Source organism: Anas platyrhynchos, chromosome 4 (assembly GCF_047663525.1).
Source record: "Anas platyrhynchos isolate ZD024472 breed Pekin duck chromosome 4, IASCAAS_PekinDuck_T2T, whole genome shotgun sequence".
In the NCBI taxonomy this organism is placed as follows: Eukaryota; Metazoa; Chordata; class Aves; order Anseriformes; family Anatidae; genus Anas; species Anas platyrhynchos.
In genome coordinates, this window is record NC_092590.1 from 49,835,701 (window position 1) to 49,860,739 (window position 25,039).

General features: G+C 46.0%; 2 long non-coding RNA genes across 2 annotated transcripts in view; one reads left to right on the forward strand and one right to left on the reverse strand.

Moving 5' to 3' along the window:
* Positions 1–25,039, reverse strand: part of LOC106014940 (uncharacterized) — a 92,733-nt gene that overhangs the window by 46,377 nt on the left and 21,317 nt on the right. Inside the window, exons 2-3 of the long non-coding RNA XR_011809179.1 lie at positions 18,784–18,956; positions 7,826–7,991 (exon numbers count right to left, since the gene is read on the reverse strand). This is a non-coding gene — a long non-coding RNA (uncharacterized lncRNA). The remainder of the gene's footprint in view (positions 1–7,825; positions 7,992–18,783; positions 18,957–25,039) is intronic.
* On the forward strand, positions 17,630–24,287 carry LOC110351528 (uncharacterized). The gene is made up of 3 exons (XR_003497158.3): positions 17,630–18,037; positions 19,684–19,837; positions 21,403–24,287. It is a non-coding gene; the product is annotated as an uncharacterized lncRNA (long non-coding RNA).

Below are 25,039 nucleotides of genomic sequence, written 5' to 3' on the forward strand. Positions count from 1 at the left end.
GTCCCTGGAGGGATGAGTCCAGTCGTGGTGTTCGTATCGCTTTATCTCCCCTCTTGCATCACAACACTGCTACTGTAACCTGTGGGCGACTGGCAAGCACTAGCCGAAGTGCTGCTCCCTGAAGAGGAGGCTGGCAATCGCGGTCTTGCATCATTTGTGAGTGTCTGACTAGCCAGCTGAGGGCCCTCACACGGGGGGGAACACAGCACAGCTCCTCCATGTGCTCTTCAGCGGATGAGGTCTGTCAGCTTCTCCCCAGGGGTGAGGAGCTGAGGTCTCCACTGCTTGGCCGAGGATGCCCAGCCAGAAGCAAGGCCGCAGTCACGCTGCACCGGCCTACAGCCTCAGCTGTGCCAGGCTGGGTTTGCTGTTCAGGCCAAGGTGATCTGAGTGCCAGTAACGTGTAGGGTTTGTATGGAAGTGGTTGATAGCTCTCTACTTCTTCATGACTTGCACCACATCAGTGCTCAGAGCTGGCTCCTGCCTTGGATGCATTTTCAACAAGATGGGGCTTTCTCTGCAAGACCCTGCAGAAATTTCTCCAGCGGAAATGTAGCTAAGTATCTCCAAGACCTCTCCATCCAGCAAGACTGACCCTATTTGGATGATGTTGCTGGTGAAGTGAATACAGCGGAGCCTGGCAACTGTATCTTACATATAAAGGTCTTTAGCTAAGGTATAAAAAAGCATCTTGTCTCCCTGAACCCATCCTGAACTCTGCCCCACACTGATCCCTAACAAAATGGTACATGCATCTGTCCCACCCAGGCCTACAATCAGTGGTGACTCACTGTCATATATTCTCATTTGTGCATTTACTGCCCAGATAACTCTCCATTAGGCTAATGAGTCATTCTTTTACGCCCACCAAATACATAGCTAGGATTCTGTTGCTTTCTGCTATTCATAAATTAGGGGGAGAAGGAGAACACATACAACATCGATCCAGAAAATATCTCCTCTGCAGAAGCTCTCCAAAGGTAGAACAGTTGGATTTGTGAGTCTCCAATGAGTCTCATTCAGCACAGTTAGTGAAAATAGGGGTATGCTTTCCCTACACATCCTAATTTGAATCATGTCTGCTATTTAAAAGGCAAAAAGACCCTGGGAGGAAGAGGGAGGAGACTGCTGGTTAGGTACGGAATGCTGACAGGTTTAATAGGGTTGATTAAAATGTATTGTTAAATAATTGCCCAGCACACTTGAAGCTCAGACATTTTCCTTGCTTGTTGCTTGTGAATTTAGTGAACAAGATCCCCAGCCACACAGGCCACATTCCCAGAGTTCAGCTCACTTTAGGTGGCTAGGGGCTAAATGCATTGCTTGCACTACCTGGAGTTCAGTTCCGTATGCTCAGTCTCTAGCAGGACCCAACAGTGAAGTGAAAGGTAATGTTCACACAACTCTTCTTTACCGAGCCCAGGGCATCAGTGTTCTGAGACATGTTGGCCCCTACAGATGTCTGTGACCATCACAAGGATCAGAACCCAAAAGGCATCCCCTCCTGCTCTGTGTGAATAAGCAGTTCACAGCTGGGTTCAGGTGGGTTGTCTGGCATCTCCAGTGGGGATGTCCACTTTCAGAATTCAAATAACTGGGTTTTTGGGAAAAAATAAGGCCCCAACAACTTCAGACAAGCACTGAAGAGATGGCGCTATTTGGTGAAGTACCTCATGCCGGTCTACTTCTAGAGCAGGAGGATTTGGGTCAGGGCTTTGTAGGCCATGGTTGGGGCTGCTTCTCTGAGGAGAGGAAACAACTTGATTCCATGAGTCAGTAAATTTCAAGCAGGCCAAGAGACAAAATGCTTGGCATAACACAACTGTATGTGTACACAATCCATGCAAACTTCTCTGACATATTAGACTAGGAATTGCCAGCTCTTGCTAGTCTGGTGATATTTGGAGTGCTCCTTATGACCCCAGAAGACAGGGATTTCTGAATAAGGCAGAAATCTTTTCCTTAAAATGGGTTTCATTCCCTCAGGGCTGTGGCCAAAAAATTTGAAAACATGATCTCAGTACATCCAACAGACGAGAAATCAGTTGGCAAATAAGGAAGTGTCTCTACTATATCTATTTTTTTGAGAGTAATGTGGTTTCTGCATGTCTAAAGATGGCCCAGACATTTATTTTTTAAATGCTTGATGTGGCCATAATGCATAGCTGTAGTTGAATGAATACTCTTTTGACCACTTTCAATTATACTTTGTGGCTAAGGAGACAAGCTGCCTCGACTTTGTAAATAAAATAGCGCCTTGGTGTCAAAGAGAAAGGCGATGGGAAAATTTCTACTGACTTTCTCTCTGATTTGTGCTGCTGACAGGGCAGAAGCTGACCTTTCCTCCTGCCAGCCCAGTGGATGCCCCCTGCCAGTGAACTGACAACTGCTTAAGTCAACAGCCAACTGGTTCAGCTTCTTAAGGCATATCAAATTATTTGCATAAACACTGTAACCAGAGCAAGAATGAAGCAGGGATGGGCTTGAGCTTTTGAAAGGGTTTTTCCAACACAGTTTTCTTATCTTCATTCCTCTGACTGTCCCTGCACTGCCTGTTTAAAGCAGTTGCTCCCCAGACACTGATGGTCCCAGGTTTCCTCTGGATTGGTGCCTACAGCAGGAGCCTGTGGGCTCTTTGAGGAGAGCTTGAATTGCCAGTTTCTGCTTAGTGTGGGCACTCGGTCTATTTTGTTCTTTCTCCGGTGAGTTGTATTCATGACACAGAAACGAACATCATATCCTTGAAATCCCTGCTGTGTGTCTGAATTTGACCTGTTGCTAGAGGCAGGTTAACAGAGAGATATGTTGCACAACAGCTAAGACTCACTTCCTTAATAAAATAACCTAAAACACTGCAGTGTGATACAGGCCTTCTGTAAATGGGCAGTGGCTTTATTGAATGACGTTACATTTCTGTACTGCCAAGCACTTTGGCGTGTCAGTTTTAGGCAGCTTCCCCTCAGCAAAAGGGAGGAAGGTGTGAAAGGGTGGCTTCCATGCTCCTGTGTTCTACCAGCAGCAGCCAGAGCGCAGGGCAGCATAGGTCAGGAAAGAGCTGTGACTGGGGGAGGTTATCCAGCCCTTGTGCCCCCAGCAGCCACTTTCTGCTTGTACTGTGGCTCACTGCGTAATAATCCGTGCAGAGACACAAAGGCCATTGCCACTCGGTGGTTCCCTCTCTGGTAACTGGAGTTTGAAGCCAGGAGAAGTGATCTTGCAGGAAGAAGAAAATATAAACCAGCCCCGTATGCACATGTAGCAAACCAGTCCCCATGCTCCCTCTATGTCTCTGTAGGTCCACATTCCTTATTTGCCTGCTATAGCTACTGCAGATATGTTTTCCTTCTTTTTTCTAAATAACAAGGCACATTTGTAAAAAGTTGAGTTCTTGCTAGGGGCTTTTGCTCATTCCCAGAGCTTGCAGAGGATCTTAGTCCTATTGTCTTTGCTAGGAAAAAAGTTCTTACACGTGCTCTGAAGGGACAGCATGTCATATTAACGATATTGAATAAGAAATGTAGACTCCTCATTTCAGAGGCAGATCCTGGAATGTGCTTGGTATTCAAATGATAACTTATGTCTGTAGCAACTTGCTGAGTGATGTCTTGAATCACTCTTTGATAAAGTGATGTGTTTGAAGTTTCCCAAGATGGTACCTTGCTATCATTCCCTTTCTAGTACTGTCACTCAGAGTTCTTCAGCCTTGCCTCTGTCGCCAGGTGGTCAGACTCGAGTCCCATCCAACCAAACCAAAAACCCACCTAGGCTTACTCACTTATTGATTCAGAGCAGGCATTGGAAAAAATAAGGAAAACAGTTTTTTCCTGAACAAGGTCACTTAATACCACAAGGGTATCTTTTCCCCCAGTGAACGTAATTAGAACAAGACCCTTCCAGCCACCCAAACAGTGCTTTGAGTAGGCCATGTCATGTGATTTTTGGGGTGTCGGCTCCTCTTGTTTCGAGGCTATGTCCTACATAAATGAGGTTTAATTGCTCCCTCCATTGAGCCTGACAGAAGAGTGCTAACACACCCACTGGCTGTAAGCAGGCCTGCGACTGTCTGGAGATCAAAGTCAGTAGTGCCTCACGGCAGCCATCAGTACATTCCAGGGTAACGAGAGCCCTGCGAAAGGTATGGAGAGCCCTGTAGCCTTACAGTGCTCCCCACCCACTGCTGACTTCCATTAATTAATTAACTCTGCAGCTTTGTTCCCTTATCATAACCCTCCCAGCAACAGCACAATAAATTGTACTTGCAACAGATGCTTAGATGAGATGATCCCAGGTCTTTGCAACTTGAAACAAGGGTGGGAAACTCATAGCTTTGCGGTGATCTCCAATTCATTCATTATACAATCGGATTTTAATTGCTTTAAGAATATGATTCTAGCGAATCTGGCCTCTAGTATCAAACATGCTAGACACTTCAGTTGCTAAATCTCCGCTGCTATGTACAGTCAGACTATCCCTTGTGGTCTTCTTCACTTCAGTGGGGTCTAAGGTATTGAATTATTTGTAGAAATTAATGCTGTGGTTCACTCACCCCACGTTCACCCACTGAGCAGATAGGTGCCACGCTTAAGTTAGCTGTTTCGAGATAGTGAAGGAGAGGGCATCTCCACAGGGAATTCATTTAACATGAGGTATCTACAATAATCCAGGTGAATCATCCCCTGGAGATGTTTCTTTCTCCTTCGGCTGGCTATAAAGGAGGGTAGGCATTAAATGCCTAACTTAATGACTAATGAAGTTAACAGTAAAGTCCACCCTATGTGTACAGAGATCCGAGTATGAGAATAAACAGAAGGTTGCTCTGGTGTAGGGTTTGACATGAGAAGAGCAAGCAGATTGATGCCTCATCCTAGCACTGGTGAACAAGCCTCCATGTAGAGAGATCAGTATCAGTTGCTGGATGGGCATAAAATTCTGTCGGTATGCTTGGGACAATAAATGGTCTGCATGATCAGGTCAGGCAGCATGCAGCTCTCAGTGGGCACCTTCCAAGCAGAATGAATCCCTCACAGATCAGTTAAAAACCTATCTAGGAGAGCTAGTAACACGGGAATTACTCCATGCATGTGTATGTGTGTGTGCTGACAGGGATCAGTGAACGTTCCCGGGGATCTAATGTTGTCAATCTCAAGACTTTGGAGGTGGGTGGGAGAAGATCTTTTTTTCTGATCCTTTCAGACTGTCAGGCAGGATAAGGGTCAGAACATCAGCATTTGAGGCTCATGAGTGATTACCTGATTTACTCTGCAATTGACTTTCCTGGAATTTCATCTTGGGCATATCTCTCAACAGCAGTTTTTAATAGCTCCCATGGGAGCCCTATGTTACAAACACAGACTAGGTATTCAGATCCCTTGAGGTGGTTTTGAAGATAATTTGTTCTTAAAAAGCCAGTCTGCAATGTGCAAGCTCATACCAAAGTCCTGCTATCCAAACTAAGTGTGTCTAAATGTAAACATACTGCATGAGAGTGATACTGCTTTTCAGATCCAGATTCAGAACCAAAGAGCCTGCTGAATCCTGCGCTGAGATCTTTCCCTGCAGCACTGCTGCCAAGTACCTCTGCTTCAGTTTGATTTGGGCAAGACAAATACAGCTTCTTGCAGAGCCTTAGGGTTGGCTGGTGAGGTGTGCACAATGGGCACGCGGAGTGCTAAGAGATACATGCACAAGTCTTGTGTTTGGTGGCAGTAAAGCAACTGGCTCCTGAAGGGCTGGAAATAAGGCTTTGTGTGCCTGCCTGCTTGCTTAGAAACCTCCAAGGCATGCTCAGGTGTCACTGGAGGCAGCTCTGGGGACTCAGTAGGTGGCAGCCTTCACCTTGACTTTGCAAGGAGTTGTCACCCTGTGGAGGGTGTTGGGGTGTTGTGAGCATGGGGGATAAAGGCACCCTGATCCTGGCACAAAGTGCAGAGCCTGGACAAAGCCAGCTGTGAGACTTCATCCTGGGTGTGAAGAGCCCCAAGACAGAGTCCAGAGTAACTCATCTCCTGGTCAGTGAGTGCCCTTGGGGGTTGGGAGCCATTTACACCCCAGGAGGTACTGCTAGCATCTCTGACTCCAGCACTGTCCAAGTGACCTTAACATACAACCAATGCAACTGAAAACACAAACTGAACAGGTTTAGCACTTTGGAAGAGGTTTGGATCTGCAGAATCACATCCACTGCTCATTCATATAGCAAGCAGGAGCAGTACAGTTTTCCCCTATTTTTGGAGGGGGAAACTCGCTACAAGGAAGAAAATGGGGCACAGGAGGGCTGGTGGATCTGGGGGGGCATCATCTTCCATCTGTGTGGGGAAGCTGAGCGATAGCAGCAGAAGCCTCTTCAGGGTGGACAGCTGCAGGCAGGATGGCCTCGCTTACCTCAGCCACGGCCTTCACATCCTTTCAAACCTGAGAGTGCCTGAGAGGCTCCTAAGCAACGTAGCCCCTTTCCAAAGCTCTTAGAGGTTTCAGGCCCTGTCAAGCTGAATGTTTTTGAACTGTTCACCTGAAAATGAGGAGGAACCATTACTAATGTGAGAAACCATCCTGGTTACTGGCAACGCCTACCTTACCACTTGGCATTATGCCTGCCTACCCTTCTCTCTACCCCTGAACAAGCTTGAACGAAATAACAAGCATATTTTCTCTACTTACTGAGAGGCAGATTTATACTCATGCTCTTGTCATTCTCTCTCAATACCTTACATAAACCACCATTGTTTTTGGAGAGACGCCAGAACAGTTTGAAGGAATGTGTACAGGACCTTCCAAACCAGGGTTTCCCCACATTTCTGACTCTATAATCCCCCTATTGAGAGAGCTAAACCAATAGGCTCATACTTCCTGCACAGAAAATCTTTTCCAATTCCATCCACTGCCTTTAAAAACAAACAAGGAAACCCACAAACTCATGCCCAGCTATTATCATGAAAGGGAAAACAAGAGATACAAAGCAAAAGAATTCGCCGCATGCAGATCTGTGAATGCTACGTCCGTGCGTGAGGAGACATTTGCTTTTGTTCTGCGTAGTCAAATGTGTACTAATCTTTAAAACACCTTCACTCAAAAATTGCAGCTAATTGCTTAGTCAGAGGGGATTTTCTATTTTTGCAAAGATCTCTGCTCAAGCTCCAAGTGTGATACTATCGAAAACAGTATATAGTGTTAGACCATAAATTCAGAAATAACATTTAGGCAAAAGACTTTGAATAAAAAGCTTTGAAAAGCTACCTGAAGGGGGTTGGAGGGACTTACCTGGGACCACTGCATTGTTGCCATAGACAGCAAAATTCAGAGTTGCAGCTCAGAATAGGCTCTGCAGGGTGAGCATTAAGTATGGGAACCATTGGGTGTTCACTAAATGCACAGGTGACTATCTTTGTGACAGAGAGGGGAAACACGCAGCTCAAAAAAGAACAGAATTAACTTTTTCTCTACCACTTTGTCTGCAAAGAGGCTTAAGTGGCCTCCTTGGGTCCAAAGAAGATGACTGGTGACAGGGGTGATATCAGATATAACAGTTCTTAAGCCTCCCCAGCTCATGATAGATCTATTTGTTGGAAAACTCTCCTGCTCCTTCAATACAAGTTCCCAACTGAAACAGCCATAAAGATGGCCTGCTTTGAGCTGTCATCCCCCGAATCTGGGAACTGCTGCTCTAAGTCCTGCTGTTATTCTCTCATACAAAGAGGGAGACTCATTAGTGCAGTTATTCCAAAGGGAGTGAGCTGTGGTGTGAGGATTCCTAGGGGACATTTGATAAAAGTAGGGACTTGCCTTCTTTTGGACTTTCTCCTATGGATCTGCACAGGAGTTGACTTACCAGACACTAGCCAAGATGGTCTGGCTGGAGGTGCAGACACAGCACGTGGAGGCTTGGGAAGGAGCTGCAGCATTCTCCCAGGAAGGCAGCATGTGCCTGAGGAGCCAGCAGCAACGTGAGGACAAGGTGGGATGGCTGTCTGGGGGACTCTCCTTGTCAGAGCAGTCTGCAAAAGCAAGAACAAACATGTTAGTCTCTGAATGCCTACAAGGATGCAGCACGAGATGTCTGTAAGGTTACAGTGCCCACACCGGGGCAGCAAAAGCTCCATATTCCCATGGGCTAGCTGGGAGCTCCCAGCTCCCTGAACCAAGATGAGTTTTCAGTGGGAAAATGTAGAAGATGAGTTTTCACGGGATCTCCACGGAGGGATGTACACGGCTGGCAGAAGTCTCAGAAATCTCCATGTGAAGGAATCCTAAATCACATAGGAACTTTTAAAAAGGTGACTCCAATGTCCCACCGAGGCCTTTGACAGAAGAGCAAAGGACCATTCACTCTGTTGTAGGTAACAGCATTCATCCCAAGCACAGCACCCATACAAATTAACCAGCTTTACAACACCCTGTCAGGTATTTGACAGGGCAAGAAAAACATCTCCGTTACATTGCCCTGTTATCCAAGGGCATGTGGGAATGAAATTTCCATTGTTAATTATTGGTAAGGTCGTTGGTGTCTGGTACCGTGCAAGGGTTTCATAAGGAATGCAAACACAAGTGCTCAGATGGCCAAGCAGCTGCTGCATTGGCCATGGCCTTCCTCAGATAAGATAATGCAGCTTTTCACCTTCTTCCTGTGCAGTCATAAGGGTTTTTTGTTATCCATACTGATAACCACACAAATGTCGGGGCATGTCCCCTGCTGGTCTGGGCAGCTAACCTGGGCACGTAGTAACGGTTGCTTGTTTGGTGTGCCAAGGCCAGGAAATGTTAGTACTTTGAGAAATTTTGGCTGAGAAGAGGCCCCTGACTCTCACCAGTGCAGTGACAGCGCAGCAAAGATGAATTATCACCAAGATAACGTAACCTGCTGTGTACGGCCTCTGCTCTGAATCCCCTGGGCCTGCAGGCTGAATTTCTGCCTGTACATGTGCCCATCCTCCCTTGTACATCCCCTCCTTCCTTGGCAGAGAGTTGCTTTTACATCTGAGGAACTCCACAGAGAACTCAGGGGCATGCAGGTCAATTCCGTCTTTCTGGACTGGAGTGTGGCAGCCCAGCAGAGGCATGTTTGCTGTTTACACGTTTTGCATATGCAGATTCTCACCTCCTCCACAAAGCTGGAGCGGGCCTAATTAGAGAGCAGAGCATCAGTAACCAATCTGCAGAAGGAAGGAGAGAAAAATATGCCCATGGCTTATCACAAGAGATGGACAAAACCCAAGAGTGGTTTACTTTCCGCTAAAGCCGCCTCTTTCTCGTGTAAGTTTGGGGGTGGTTTTGTTTGGGGATTGTTTGGCAACCAGCCATAGGAAGCATTTTTTCACCTGTGCCTCTGAGAAAACAAAATCATTTTCCTTTCCTGGTTATTTTTAGGCTGCATCCAAGACTGTAAAACTGGCATAGAAAAGAAAGTAAGAGCTCACTGCGGTAATCTCTTCTGGAATCGAGAACAGCTCTGAATGTGAGGGACACCTGGGAAGTACCAAGTGGCAGGACAGGAAGTCATCACACTGCTTCTGCTCAGATACCCTGAAAGACCTACAGATTGTCTGCTGCTTCTCTTCACATCACCTGCACCTTGCTTTGCTCCCATGAAGGTGTGAGTTCAGGTCATTTTGTCATGAAAAGCTGGGCATTTTAGTTTGTGCTTGACTCAGGTGGGCCAGGGGCACCTAAACCGTGCAGGCACTGAAATGGAAAGGCACTGGGCACCATTTCTGCATCCTTGCCACGAAGGACCTTGCCTGTGTTTTAAGTGTCTGGCTTCACATCTAACATTTTATAAAAACACCCTGTGATTTTGAGCTGTATTGCTAGTAGTTTGCAGGTTGCCACCAGTAAGCCATTATTTCCTAGCACTGCCACATGGGATAGTCCAGAGCCTTCTGAAAATGTTATCAGGAAACAGCAGAAGTTGTCCCAGTCCTTTGAACAGTAACTACACAGCATATGAAACCATATGAACACAGATCCTTTTCTGTGAGACCTAAAAGGCAAACTCCTTTGCCAGGCTGCTTTTGGAGAGGTAGCTTACTTCAGACCAAGGACATGTGCCTCAGAGCACGTCTACCCCAAGATGCCATTGAGTGCATGTTCTTTTTGCTGACAGTGGGAGCTGGGCATACCCGTGTAACTCAGTGTGTGCTGACTGTGCATAAGTATATAGATCTGGGAGTATTTCCCATAGCCATACCCAGTACAGAGGGCTGGTGAGGAGAGATTAAAAATGGGAGTTGAAATGTGCCCAGCCCTATGAAAGACTTTTGTCCATTTTCAGTGTCCTCCTTTTTTTTTTTTTTTTTTCTCTTGAAATATTCATGCACAAGAGTGTTTCTAAACTATCAATGCTTGTGAGCTCCGAGTGCTGTGCTGCACATCTCAAGAAAAGAGTCTTGTGGAAAGCCCACAGACTCCTCTGTGTACACAGCAATCTCTCTTTTGGGGATGTCCATCTCCCCAAAGTCCAGCCTACCATCCTTGAGCAGTTACCTGATGCAGTGCAATGAACTCCCTTCTGGGTGAGCCAACTGCCTTTCTCCTAACAGCATCAGTCCTGCTGGGACCCGATGTCTCCTCTTCTGACAGCTCATTTAGGGCACCAAGTGGATGCTATGAAGTTATGGGGACAGCAGTATGGTGTGCTGAGTGCCAGAGCTAATGGCTGAAAGGGCGGCTTGATCCCTGGCACTGCACCCTAGGGATGCACAAGGGCTAGGTGGAGAAAGTGGTGAAGGGCGGGATCCCCTCTGTGCTCCCCCTGAAGCAAAGCTGTTGGTGACACTGATGGCAGCAGAACCTGGTTAATGCCAGAGCACCCCGTTGATGTGTTTATAATAAGCAGCTAAATCTCTACCTGAAAAATGTTATAATCCCTGTGGGGCCCAAAGGAGGTAACTGGAGAAAGGCAGGCCTGGGGTGACACGCTTAAGGCATGGCTTTTTGAAGATGTTTCTCCTGACCCAAAGGGAACAGGCAAGAAGCCATGGAGACTCCTGTAAGCACCATCTACTACAGCACTGATGCGGCAGACAGACATCAAGCCCGAGGTGCCTAACCTGCTCCGGTGCTTCAGGAAATCCCCCAGGTGTCTCTCAGCCCTTACACGTATATGAACATCCCAAAGTAGCACGGGGGACTTGGGTGCTGCAGACAAAGCTACGTGAAGAGAGCTGAACGTGCTCCTGCAGCCTGGCTATGGAAAACAGGATTGCTCAGGCTTGCAAAACAGCGTGAGAATGTGTGCATTAAGTCTGCAGACTTCTTCCTCATTCCCAGTTCACTTGGGAATAATTGTTTACTTTAGCCAAGCTCTTCCTGATCTATATCCATAGATCAGCACTAGGCTCAGCACAGCAGCCTGTCATGCAGTATCTCCACACATGAAAGCAGACAACAGAGATACAAAGGGACAGTTTTCCCCTCAGCATCACCATGACAGCTTTGAGGATTTCATGGTTTTTAGGCATGAGGCAGCAAATAGGAGGCTGGTACAGGTTTCAGTCGCTGTCTTTCAAGCCCGAGCATCTGGCCAGCTGTTTGGCCCCGTGAGTGCGGTGCCATTTTAGAGAGCAAGTGTGGTTGTTCTGTGGTTTCTATTGTTTACGTGCTCAAGAACCCCAGCTTTTATTCTCTGGTTACCTGTCTGCCTCCCACCAGTCTTTCAGGTCTCGTGTTTGGCCGAGAGCGCTGAAGGTATCTCCTGTTGCATCTCGCTGGTCCCAGCCACGTGTTTGGTCTGGGCTCCTGCCTATGCTTATTTGATGTGTGACCCATGCACAGGCTGCCCCGTACCCAAAACGCTTTCAGGCAAACAAAGGAGTGACCAGGCTTTCGGGTGCGATGCAAGGGAAGGCTGAACTCAGACACTCTGTCCTGATGAGAGGCGCTGATGTTAATCGCCTGCCTTTGATCCGTTTGCCTTTCAACTAGAACTACCATCTTCACCTTGCCTTCCTCCAGGCTTTGCTCCAAATGAAGACCTGCACAGCTGCCAGGGCACATGATAGGAAGTGCCACATCCAAGCAGATCAGAAATCTCAAGCCTTGGCGAGGATTTTCTACAGGTAATTGAGGGTGTTTGCATTTTGCACAAGCAAAATCAGTACCGGTTTGTGCAGCTAAGTACACGGCTGCACCACTGCCTAGTCTGGACATGCAAATAGTCCTTGCTGAGAGCAAGCAGAGCCTTGGGAGAGAACATACAAATCTGGGACCTGTTTCAGTTCTGCCGGAACAGTTTTCAGATAAATGGGTTTTACTTTGCTACCCCCAAAAAACAAATAAGAAGTTCAGTCGTTAGAAATCAATGCTAGTTTCTTGACATCAGTGATCTATTCAAGATGTGTAAGATACACTCAGGGCCCTTGCAGATCTTTCTTTTGAGACACAAAGTGCAATTTCTGCACACCGGTACTAAAAATGTTAAGATTTAAAAGCTACTTTCATCTTACTCAAAATAAAGATTAAATGAGATTTTCACAGCAGGTTATCCTCATGGTCTGGGGGTGAAGTTTTATTTTGCTCCTTAGCTTGTAGGTTTTAAACAGGTGCTTTTAAATTGCCCCCCCCTAGATTCGCCTCAGGTTGGATATCAAACTCATCAGTGTTTAGGAGACATTATTCCTAACCAGAATCCAAATTTGACCCTGGACAGAGGCAGCATCAGCATGCAGAGATATTTTTTTTCTGATTTTTGAAATTCACAGCGGAAGAGCAGACCCACGGCTAGGTCCGTATCAAGGCACCTCATCAAGCGCCAAAGTATGCTGGTCCCCTCCGCTCCCTGCAACTCCCCTAACTAGCCCAAAAGCGTGCTTTCCCAGGCAGACTGTTTCTAGGAACAGTATCAGCAGAGTAGCCTTGCAGCTCATTAATGCTAATAGCAGTTGCATAACACACAGCTGAATGTGGTTAAACAGTAAGCTAAGAATACATCCCAACTGCATAAGGTATGACTGCCAGCCAAAGTTTGAAAATGAGCAGCATTCCTTATTGTTACAGCCAAATTTCTCTGTGATTGCAAATGCTCTGAAGGGGACCATGTTTCAAGGGGTCGCAAAGCCGTGCCTCTAGCATAATCCCCCACTGAACCGCCACACAAATGGCCACAGTGTGGAAGGAGTATGAGCTTGCCCTCTCACTGTTCTCCCCATGCAAGAGCTCAGGAGACTTCTGGAAGGCCAAGTGCCCACTGGAGGGAGGGAATTCAGTCCGAGAGAATCACAGAATCATTCAAGGGCCCATTTCTCATCTGTTTTGTAATAGCTCCTTTAAAAGCTCTTGATTGTCTTTAGGTAACCAAGCTTCGGATCATATTAAAACCATAATGCCAGCTGACTGCTAGGGCCATCAGGTAGCATGCGATGAAGCTCTGTATATACAAGCTAGACTGAGCCCTTAGTTTCCATGTTGCCATGAACAGAAAACAGCTCTCTGCTGTCTGCTCCCTGCCAGGGGAAGTGGGCAGAGTGTTTCCCTCAGGAGATGCTTCTCTGCCCTGGCACTTGACCTACCAGCGTGCAAAGGGACCCTTGTAATTTAGTGACAGGCACCCAAAGTGCTTTCAGCTTTGTTTTCCTTTGAGTGCCACTCAACTTGGCTGCTTTGTCAGATTTCATTACTTTTACAATCCTTCATTACTTTTTTTCTGAGCTACATCTGCGTGTCTTCTGGTGATTTCTTGTGGTGGGCTTTGCTGTTCCAAATGCCACACCATAAGTAAGGATGGAGCTTGTATGTGGCCAGTTCTCACTTGGACAAGTTGAATTTTCCTCCTTGGAGAGCGAGCAGACTTGCTTCAGGTGAAAGCCAAGGTTCTGGCCAGCTTGTAAACAGCATAAATGATGAGCAAGTGAGATGCAGCCTTCAGACACTGATGCAAATGGTCCGTGTTTTGTAGCAGCAACACAGGCAACAGTTGTTTAAATCTATTCCTAAGCTTCTGGCTGCTTCTGCCAGTTCTGGGGGCTCCTGCCACCACTGTGGTGCCCAGGAAGGATGCAAGTCTCACTCTGCCTGCTGGAGTACAATCCCTCTGCCTCTGGCTGGCGACTGCCCTGCACCAGCCCTTGGTGGGGGATTCCCCTACATGTATACCCAGAGAGATTTGGGTTCAGCAGGAAGACAGGTCCTTGGCTCACCAATATTTCCTGCATGCCATGTCCACTTGTTCACAGTGAGGCAGTCTTTTGCTCTAGGTGCCAGGGCTCTGTTGCCAGCCCCAGAAAGCAGCATTTAACTATAAATGCATAGCTGCGGTGCCACTTCCATCAGGGAATGTGTCCTGAATGTAGCTGAGTGAAATGAATGGTAGGGCTGAATTATGAAGACATGGGGCTGTGGGAGTCTGACTTGTGCTGCTATGACTTTGAAACAATGGAAAATATTAAATAAACCCTAATTCCCTTCTGGCACATATACACACTATAAATAAACATTGTAAGTATGTAAATAGCACACAGCTCCTAGCAGCTGGATCACCTTTTGAAATAGCAGGCAGAGGTGTCTGCTACTCTACAATAGAGGGATTATGTTTGGCCAAATTATGCAATTCATTTAAATGCACGCTGTACAGTAGCATAATTTTTGGAAACTATATTGTTTGGCCCTTCTGAGAGATTCCCAGAAGTAATTCCTGCGAGGAGCACACACCCAAGCCAGTCAGAATTTCTGGAATGACATTCCAGTTGCTCAACACGTGGTTATGCAGATAGAAGAGAAAACAGAGCGACGCCTTAGCCAGTATAATAGATAAGGGTGTGAGAATTCAACTCGCTGGCTAGCACATGAAAGTGTGAATGACCTCGCCCCACGTCCAGGATTGCTCAAGCCATAGGAGATGTCAGTATCGATACACACATCTTCGTTTATAGTCACAGGATAATACTCTTCTAAATGTTTGCTTCTGCCCTCAGACCTTAACCCTAGAACGGAGAGAAAGTGCAACGCTTGTTGAACAAAGTGCTTGCAAAGTTGTTCACCTCTGCCTGCAGAAAAAATGATCACTGCAGTTCTGCCTTTTATTATTCATTCCAGCTGAAGACCTGCTGCCTCTTCAGATAAACTCACGTGCAATTAGAGGAGGTCAAAGTAACGGGTTCTCAGTTTTCTGAGAACTGAGACAAGTGGCTCCACGCTGTTATTCTCCTGTATAACAACCGGGTCATCATCCCGACATTACATAGAAAGTGACTCCACTCGGCCGTAAAATCCCAGAGCACATTCAGCCTTCTTCTATAAAGCACCACAAAGCTTGAACCAAACATAATTTCGTGTGTGTCCTCAGTATCTGCCAGAAATGGGCCAAGAATTCTTCTGCTGTGTCCATAACCAGAAGAAAAGACTCTAGACAATTAATTCATTGCCTAGCAGATGCTGGCAGTTGTAGCCAGAAGTTACAGGTTAGGAGGGGGAAGGAGACAAGGGGAATTGCTCGATGTTCATTCCTCCTCATGAAAGCTGAGGTGAAGATATCATTTTGAAAACGCAAGATGCAATGAAATACCTGGTGGGTAGAAGTTAGGGATAGGTGCTGGGTGAAGGGGCACCCAAACCCTCGCTCCAGAGGAACCCTGTTAAGTTTTGGGACTAAGACCAAAACAAGCAGTCCAGTGCTAATACAACGGGCCCAGCACACATCCTAGAAAACCTCGATTTGAAAAAACACGATGTTTAAACAGAAGGGCTGTCCACATTTCAAGTAAATGTTTCTTCCTGAGCTACAGGGAGACCTTCAGTAGCAGTCAGTGTGTCTTGCGTTACAATTAGGTTCCTAACTGGGCTACAATGCTGATTAATGCAACCAAGGCCTGTGAATAGAGGTATGAGTAGGAAGGATTAAACGAGAGAGAAAACACAGCAAAGAATGCCTCTCCCACAGGAAAGAAAGATGCTTGCAACAGGTGCTTGAACATATCCCAGAAGCATTAAGGACTCCCTCAACCTGTAAACTGGCCTGCAGCTCCTGGTATCTACCCTTTATTAGCAATGAATCAAACCCTTCATTCCTGATCCTGGAACATGATTTTCTAGTGACTTCTCTGTGCTCCAAGGAAGAGACAGGAAAGGCAATGAATTAAGAAAGCCACCTTTTATTGATCTTTCCCTTTTTGTTTATTTTTAGCCTTTCTAATAGCTCTGCTGTAACTTAGAGACACACAAAAATATATATATGGGAAGCTCCTGTGGCTTGTAACATGAGGTTATATTAGAACGTTGCTGGGTCTCTCCAAATTATGGGAGATGGTCCAGACCCTCAGAGATAGTAAGACCCTTAATTCTTGCTGGAAGAAAAGGATCTTTGAGTACCTGGACCTGGCTGTCTAATGTCCTCATTCCAAATGTATCTGCAACTTGTCACACACTAAGTGACTAATGCCAAGACTCTCAGTGTCTCAATAAAGTCAGCAGGATACCAGACTGCCCTGGTACAGTCTAGTGAACGGTTCTCTGGAACCGCTTGCCTCAAACCCTAGTGACATGGCACATGCACAGTTCCCTCCCCCAGCTTGCTTTGCAATGTTACTGAGGTTGCAAAGCCAGGCATTCAAAGTTCATAAGAGTACAGGCAGTGTAACCTTCATCCTGGCTGCTTACACGTGCTTTGCTAAGGCCTTGAATTATGAGCCACACCAGACCACGTCCAGGTTCTTCTGCCACAGATTTTCTTCAGATGAAGGCCATGGCCCAGACTGGTCCTCTAGAGAAAGCCTTGCCTGTTGAGCAGCCGCATCTCAGTGAAGTACCCAACGGTGTTCAATGGAAGGGCATTTGTATGTAAGACGGTGTGTAGTGGTGGGTGCAAACAGCTCTGGGTTCCTTAAAAATACCACCTATCAATAGGTGATGAGAGAGCAAAGGAATTATCTAAGACATTATGACTATAATGGCTAAATGCCAAAAACGTGGAGGAAGGTGTTAATTGCAAGTTTGGCTGTAGTATAGCCAGAGATTCCCAACATAACCAATTAGGGAGACCCTTCTGTGTAGTGGATCCAACAAGCAAACTCTCCATTATACTCCAGGGACAGCACCGTCATTAGGCACTGCACCCAGCAGTAGTGCTAAGGTGGGATTTGGCTTTCATCCCAAATCATCCATCTTCTCTCTCTGAAGAAATGCCTAGCACTTAAACAGACTTTAGCCTCTAAAAAATATTAAAGCTCTAACCAGAGAAAATCATATGTGCACAGAGATTAATTTCCACTTATTAATGATGTAGTACGCAGGATATTGTGATGCAAATATTCATACCAGCCCACCTGCTGCAAAACTCTGACCTTCCCTTTTACAACCACACCTGCACATGCAGCATGTCTATAGCTAGAGCTTATTCAGAGTGACTCCTGTCTGACATATCTCACACAGACCGAACCCCTTTTATCAGCAGTTCTACCCAAGATCATGTCATACCTGCTGGCAAAGAGAGTTACCAGAATTTCTCTCAGGCCTCCTGCAACACATGAGATGGAAATGCATTTGACGCTACCCACAGCTGACAGCATATCTATAGAGTCACCCACTTCCTACCATTTCCCTCTTTCACTGTCCCACCATCACCAGTGCTGGTACTGGGACAATCCCTTACTTTTAGAAGTGTCAGGGAGGATACTAGAGCATAGGTTTGGGTAAGAGTGATTGAGAGGTTTGTTTCAAGACACTACTCCTATTTCACACAGCTGCAGATGGGTGCTTGGTCATTTGGGCTGAGCAGTCAGGCACAGCTGGAGATAGTCAGTTCACACTTGTGTGTACTCCTGGCCCAAGAAGCAGTGTGAGAGACCTTGTAGGCATGAAGTTGGTTGGGTCTTTCTGTAGGGAAGAAGCTAAGGGCTGCTGGAAACCCACACTTTTCTGCTTTGTGTTACCCATGGGAATTAAACTTACGGTATCTCAATTTAGCTACGTTAGAAGTTAAGCAATAATCTTCACTGGTCTGGGCAGTGACGCCAACCTGCAGGCTGCCTTCTCAGCCTGATGTCAGACCTGCCTTATCACTGTGGACTTGGCCTGTGATCTGAACTCCATGCTGACCCTGGCTGCACTGTAACAGGTAGGTGTGAGATGCTGAACGTCTAAGGAAACCCCCTAGACCAAGATTAAAAATCCCATCTGAAGCTTTTAATGCTGGTTAGCCAACTCTCTACACAAAAGGCAGAAGTGACAAGGGGTATTTGTTTTACCAGAAAAACCTGCTCCACTGAGAATAAAAATACTAACATTTCCCTTGATTTAAAATTTAATAAAAAGATATGAAATTGGTAAGAAGGTTTGGGTTTACCTCAAAACTTTACTCTGCTTATTAGCTCAATAAATGTACGAGGTAAGCTTCACCTTGGTATCACTTTGGTTATATATGCTTTCTGGGAACGGCAGTGGTTTCTAGGGCCATTAAGTATTTGTCTGCATGAACGATGTGTTTTTGCTTTTGCTCACTGGCACACTGCTAACGTACTTTCCCCAGGAGATGTTTGTTGTACCAAAATAGCAACTGAATGAATGAAAGTTCAAGTAGAGCTATAAATAGAAAGGGCATCAGGTTTTCACTCTGCGTATATAAACCATTTCACACCCACTTCCTCTTGTCTGCCATTAACTCTGAGTTCTGAAGTGAAACAACCTTTCTGCACTTTGGAAGAACAAACAGCAGAACAATAAAGAGACCAAATTGCTACGAGAAAGTCACTGAAGTTCTGCGCAGGAAAGGAAAGACGGAGAGACTATTCTATATATAGTGCTAAACCCTTTGGCTGAAGTTGCCAAATAGTAATACCTGGTTTAAATTTTAGCAATACTTACGTGGGAATTTGGGGCTGGAAGAACGAAAATGACTTGGGTGGAATTTCACCCTCTGTTCTTCTTTAATGGTCCCTCTCACGCAGGACGTGGAGCAGAGCCAAACGCTTGGTGTGTGGGTAATGCCGACTTGCACCTCCTGGTGGAAACCAGCCTCCAGAAAAGAACAGGCAGGCCTGAGGGCAGAAAAACAGGGAGAGAAACTACAGGAGACGTAAAAAGAGAAAAAAAAAAAAAAAAAAAAAAGTTTATTTTCTTAGCTTTTCTTTTTGTGGACAAACACACTGTCTTTTCACACCAAAGACAGAGCACACAGGCATTCTTCTGATGTTGCTTTTGCATGTAAATATATACCTTTTCTTGTCACCACTGGCTGTGTTTAGGACAACTAGGTACAGAAGGTAAGGGGCTACAAATACAAATGGGGTGGGAAAGTAAGTGCTCTAGGAGACAATCTCTGCTGCAAGATGCAGTCCTCACCAAAAAAAAGCTGATGAACCCTCACGCTATGCAGTAATTTCTTGTGCTTCCCCTGGGCAGGCACTGCGTAGAAGTTCTCTCATGGAAATGTTAATGTTCAACTACTGGTGCTGAGAGAAAAAAAACAAATAAACCTAGAAGAATGTAGCTGGGTCAGCCTAGGTTAGATGAGGTGGGAACTCCTTTCAGTTTTAGTCGTTGGAAATAGATACCAGACAAAATCTCACTGAGAAGAAACTCTTGTCCAAAAATGTAGGCTCATAAAAATAAAATGAGTTGGCAGGTTGGATTTATTATTGTCTCAGCATGTGATATGACATCTGCACATATAAAGGGATGTCCTTCTTGCTGTTTATGGAGGTTACTTGGAGCTTGGCATATGTAACACTTGGCCTGTCGTGAGGAGTTTCGTGCTGTTTCTAGGTGCAAATGTGATAATGCGTCACAGAAGAAAGTATCACAACATGTCTCAATGTGTCTCATCTTCTGATGAGAACTCCAGACCACTTCTGCACAGCTGTCTGAACAGAGCTCCCATCTGATCTTTATCGTTTCACTCCTAGCAATGGAAGTGGCTGTAAGTATTTTTTTTTTTTTTAACTTAAAAAACTGTTGAGGAAACTAAATGGAAATGCTGACAGAACAACTTCCTGGCTTTCTTCTGAGCAACTGGACATGCTAGATATTTGCTCAATCTCATTTACATCGGTGTGTATCGCACTGGGGGCTGGGTGGAGAGGTGAATTCGGCTCACACCAGTGAACGGGTTGCTCCTGAAATCTGCTGTTGAATCACTTCTTGTTAACCCTGGGACCAGATTTCCTGAGTCAGATGGTCACTGCCAGTCTGTTTTCTCCCTCGTCCCTCCCAAAACTGCACCGCAGGGAAACAGCCTGGATGAGAAAGGAACTCTGTAGCTGTGTTTATAAAAGTGCTGCAGTGCAAAGCTGCTTATCCCAGGACTTGCACTACTGTATACAATGTGAGCAAGGAAATAATCAGTCTGGGAAGATGCTGCTGTACATGAAAGCATCTGCCTGCAGCTAGATTCCATCAAAGAGTAGATCTGTGGATTGATTTTCCCAGTATGACACCTTCCATCTGCAGAACATTCAAAGGTTCTTTTATTAGCCCCGCTGTTGTTCATGATTCCAGCAACATGATGAAACAGCTCATAAAAGGGCACCCGGCTCCACTGCCCCATAAGCAATACAGAAAGTCCCCAGGTGAGGTGGTGGCAGAAGCAGGGCCGTGGTAACAGGGAGGAGCACGGGAAACACATTTCTCAGCTTGCCTTTTCATGGAAGCCCACCTCACCTTCTGGGGACAAAGCCCAAGAGTCAGCTTGTGCCAGCACGGCTCACACGAGCAAACCACATGACAAATGTGAGCGCTGTCGGTGAAAATGGAACATTCCTTTCCTATTTCTGTCTCCTGCTTGGGTTCTCTGCATGCACAGGCACGTTTCTATGCATTTTCATGGCATTTGCAATGATGTAATGGACAACCTTTTGCTGACTTATGACCCACAACAGGCAAAGTACCATTGGCTTCTGGAACAATGAAGAAAGTCAGTAAGAAAGCAGGAATAACATTAATTAAATAAGCACAGCAAACAGAGGGACAGAAGTGACAGGTAATTCCCACAGTGACCTGCCACGGGTATTTCTGAAGGAGCCAGTGAATAGGGGAGGCTGTCAGAGCACCAAGGAGATTTGGACACAGCAGAATATGTTCCCTAGGGCTGAGTATCTGAAGCCTGAAGAGCCACATCAAACATTTTTGGACACAGTATACAGCATGTCAATTTGCTGGGGACTGGGCTCTGCCACAGGACATGCTAATACCATACAAGAGGTCTGAAAAAATCCTTGGAGCAACCACACAAATTTGCATATCCTCCTCCAGAAAAGGATTTTATTAGATGGCTAAGACAATTTATTTAGCATCAGGGTGCTTTGATGTCCTGAACCTATTAGAAAGCTCTATTAGACCATTATGTTGTTGAAATACAGTCTCCTCTGTGTCAGAGCGAAGCTGTTCCTGAGCCATTCCCTGTGCTTCTTGCTTATGGGAGAGGAATATGTTGATCCCCAAGAGCATTTCCTACCGATCCACTTCTCTTTATCATCTGATTTACAGGTCTGATCTTGACTTTTCACCACACCCAGACTTCCCATTGACTTCAAGGAGCAGGACTCTGTGGGGGCAGTGTGAAAGTCACCCAATAAAGGTTTTCAAGAGGAAGCAGCTGAATTCATCTCCTTCAGAATTTACATAGATCTGGAAGATGCTGACAGGTTTGCTACGGCAAGCACAACACGCGGTGTCAACTGAAGTGGTACGACAAAACGAAGAAGGACCATGCAGAGCAGCCCCAGTGTCTGCATGACAACCCTTCCTTCCTGCTCCTCGGCGTGCTGACTGCAGAGCCCCCTCTCTCAGCCCCCGGATGGGAAGGGGCTCTCGCAGACATTATCTGTGGCTCCCAAGGAGCTGCCACAGATGCAGATTCACTGCCATTTTGGAGTGAGTGGTAGGAAATGGCAGTGGAAGCACCAGTCTCTAAGACAGGCTGGGTTATTGTTGTTTCCTCCATGAAGAATTTGCCACAAACACTTTGCTAATCCTCGGCTCAAATTAGAGACTTCTCATGTCTGATGCTGCGTGCATAAAGAACACATTACCTTTAGAGCTGGACAAAGACTAGGGCAGCTGTAAAGGGCCCCAAAGCAGCACAGAGAACCACGTGCAATGCTGGAGCAAGGGAAAGCCTGACCCAGCCTCATCTCCCAGCCACCTCTGAAGCAGCGTTGGAGACACTGGGACACAGCAAGGCTTTGCCAGCTGCATCACTAGCACGTGGTACAGCTACAGCAGATTGATCTTGTGCCTGGATAACCCTAATAATGCTGTGATTAATTATAAACCCTGCTTCTGTAAGGTTTGGAGGGGAAGAAACCTCCTCCTCCTGCTGAGGAGAAAGAGAAGCGATGCCCTTGAATAGCACTGTTTGTATAAATGATTGTGCTTTTTACCCAGAGTTCATCTGCTGAGTTCTCTGGTTTGGGAGGAGCCTGCGTGAGTTTTGATGTGTAAAGCAGGGTAATGGATTTTCGTTATTAAAGGGCTTACAAATTGGCTGGCAAGCCCCAGGTGAGAGGTCACTGTGCAAATAAAAGGTTTGAGCTGAGCGAGGAAGCTTGGGTTTGACTGAGAGGACAGGGAAAAAAGGTTTTGCTCTGCAGGATGGCAGGTCAGCCTGTCTGAACAGAAACTATCTCACAGGCCCTTTTTTTGCTCCAAGTTTCTCCATCAGGCTATTTGCAGAGTGCTGTGCAGGGCTGATAACAGCAGAATTAATTCAATCATGAGGTTTTAATAAATCTGTCTGCAGCAGAGAGGACCTGAATTTGTCAGTTTGGCTAAGGCAGTCTGTGCAGTGTAAGAGGATCTGACCACAGACTGACAGAGCACCCCTCAGGCCAGGTGCCAGTGCTGTGCATGTGGTACTGGTGCCAGTGGGGCATCTAAAGCCTGGCTCTTCATATTTGGGGGCTCGGAGGGGTTAGGAGTGGGATGGCTGCTCCCCTTGACCACAGGTTCGCCATGCCTTCTGTTTCAGGGGTGGCAAACACAGGCTTCCACCAGAAAAGAGAGGTCTCAAGAAACAAAACTGGAAGGAGCAATTAACAGTGTTTATGATGGGCTTGGTCCAGCACTGTCCGTAAAACCGTCCACAGTATCTCCAGCTATGGTGACAGGCTCTTCATCTCAGTATAATCTTTCCCTTTGACAGCTCCAACTCCTGCAATGATATGGGATTCCCACCTCTCATTTTAAAGAAAGAAAGGATAAAGAACTGCCTTTCTAGTCCACAGGCTTACAAAGAGATATTAAAACGTTTGCCCCCTGCATTCTGAAAGATGGCTAGCAAATAAGTGTAACTCAAAATACATAGATTAAAATGTCACGTGCCATCAAGTTGATACGAACCTTCAGGTTTTTGAGGACTCTGCTTGTGTCTTCTGAGTTTAGTTATGCAGCAGGCAAGAGTGCCATGCTTGCCTAAGCAATTCCATGTCAAATACACTTCACTGACAAGCAAAGAAATGCAAATGTAAGTTGGGATTTCAGACTCCTGACTGTTTCTGTCCCCTTTGCACGCTGTAATGAAGACTAATCAGAAACTGCCTTCACGCAACACCGCTGGCTTTAATTACTGACTTTCAGGAGGCATTTACACAATGGAGGTTTTAATAGTAACTTGAGGGGAGGCAGGAGGAAAGAGATCTCAGCAGGAAGGGAGACCCTCCTCTGCCTCTCAGCTCTCCGGGATTTGGAAGGCCAAGAGGGATTCGGCAGATGCAAAGTAATGGCACTTTGTGTACTGAAGGCAGCTCAGCAGCAGCTGTGAAGAGCATCTCAGAGACAATGCAGGCCTGGGGATAAAGGTGGCTGTGACAAGTTCCTTAAACTTATCTAATCCTCTAGCAAGAGAAATATCAGCCTTAATGCTTTTTAACTGCTGGACAAAATGTAGGCACCTATCTCCCCTTGTGGGGGAGCTGCATTAGGTGGCACGAGGGATAGTTTTCCCTTTGTTCCTAAGGCTGCAGGGAAGGAGACAACTTGCACATGTGAGGTACAGGCCACGGTGTGGATCCAACAAGCAGGGATAAGCTTTCCCAGGTCCCACAGTGCTCTTTGGCTCAATCTGTGCTCTGGCAGCAGCAGTCTAGACAGGACAATTTGGGATGGCAGCTTTACTTAGGGCCTCCGGAGGAGCCTGAGGTAGACTCAAGCTTTTGATTCATATTCAGGCTGTGTTCTCTTGTGTTCAGCACTGCCTTAACCCAAACCAAAGAGGCCTTTTTTTTTTTTTCCTCTCCTTCATGAACCTCACTCAGGTGTCTTTCCTGCAGCAAAATCCTCTCCTTCCCTAACCATCACTGTTTTCCCAGCTGCCCAGAGCTCTGTCTATTCTTTCTTTGCAGTCTGGTCAACTTGTAGGAGTAAAACTCAAAGACCTCCCCAAAATCCTGCAGCCCAGATGCAGCAGGAGTCTTCTTCCTCCTACACAGTGCTCTGCAGGGGTTGAAAAAGTCCTGAGGATGCTAGAATATGTTAAGGAAAGACAGTTGTGCTGCCATGTGTTTTTATAATGCAGTAACACCTTGGATCCACTCACAGACTTAGTCATCCTGTTCCCCATTTTTCTTCTCGAACTACAAGAGTCTAAGGTGGCACAGCTGAAGAAGGGCATAAAACGGCTTTAGCAGCAAGAGAGAACAAATAGATTGGATCTCTCAAACTCAAAAAGCAGAGGACTAAAGAACACGCTAGAGCTCCAGAGTGATATAGAGGATGCAGTCAGGGAATGTTTTTTTTTTTTTTTTTCCCCGTAAAACAAGAAGTAGGAAAAAATAATCGTAATTATTAGACTGCACTTCTGAACCAGAACTCTTCCCACAATGATTTGCTGCAAGGCTGCCACCTGAATTTGCTCGCTGCACCCATCATTCTTTTGAATCTTTTTTGTGCATTATTTACCTGTGGAACTCATTGCCACAGCTTGCAGTCAAAGTCAAAAGCATAAACTGGTTGAAAAGTGGCCTAAAAAAATCCAAAGAGGGCTCATCAAAGAATAGTGAACATTATGGTGTGAATGTTATGTTACTGTTCTTAATTTCTTTTTTTTTTTTTTTCTCATTCTTCTCCTGCCTTCCTCCTTCTCTTGAATCTGCGTACATCCCATTTCCTATGACGTTCCTATGAC